Source organism: Hylobates moloch, unplaced genomic scaffold (genome assembly GCF_009828535.3).
Source record: "Hylobates moloch isolate HMO894 unplaced genomic scaffold, HMol_V3 SCAFFOLD_18, whole genome shotgun sequence".
Classification (NCBI taxonomy): domain Eukaryota; kingdom Metazoa; phylum Chordata; class Mammalia; order Primates; family Hylobatidae; genus Hylobates; species Hylobates moloch.
Window position 1 is genome coordinate 68,709,297 of NW_026652293.1, and position 697 is coordinate 68,709,993.

Sequence of the window (697 nt, forward strand, 5' to 3'; positions counted from 1 at the left end):
TGGGTGTATGTGTATACGTGGGTGAGTGTGGTGAGTGTTGTGTCAGTGTGTCCGTGAGTGTGTGGTGTGAGTGTGTGAGTGCCATGTGAGTGTGTGTGTGGTCTGAATGTGTGTTTGTGTGAGAGTGTTATGTGGGTGTTGTGTGTGTGAATGTGGCTGTGCATGTGTTATGTGGGTGTGAGTATGTGTATGCATGGGTGAGTGTGGTGAGTGTGAGTGTGCATGAGTGTGTGGTGTGAGTGTGTAGGCACAGAATTTATCTGATCCCAAACCATTTTCACACCCACTCTCCCATTCGGAGGCCCATTAAAGGTCCCCCAGGCACTCCCCTGTCGCTCCCGCCTGTGGAAGGGCCGCTCCTGCTCTGAGGTCTAGCACAGCCCATCTTGCACAGTGGCCATTTCCTGCTTGCATGGTAGTTATTTGTACCGTCGTCTCTGCTGCTTCTAACTGGACGCCTCCTGAGGACAACACAGCATCCGGTCTGTCATTGTCTTCCCAAAGCCACCAGCACACAATAGGTGCTCAGCAAATGGCTGGCGAAGGCCGGGCACGGTGGCTCACACCTGTAATCCCAGCACTTTGGGAGGCCAAGATACGAGGATCCCTTAAGCCCAGGAGTTCGAGACCAGCCTGGTCAACAGAGCAAAGCCCCGTCTCTATTTAAAATGTATATAACTGGTGAACTCGTATCAAC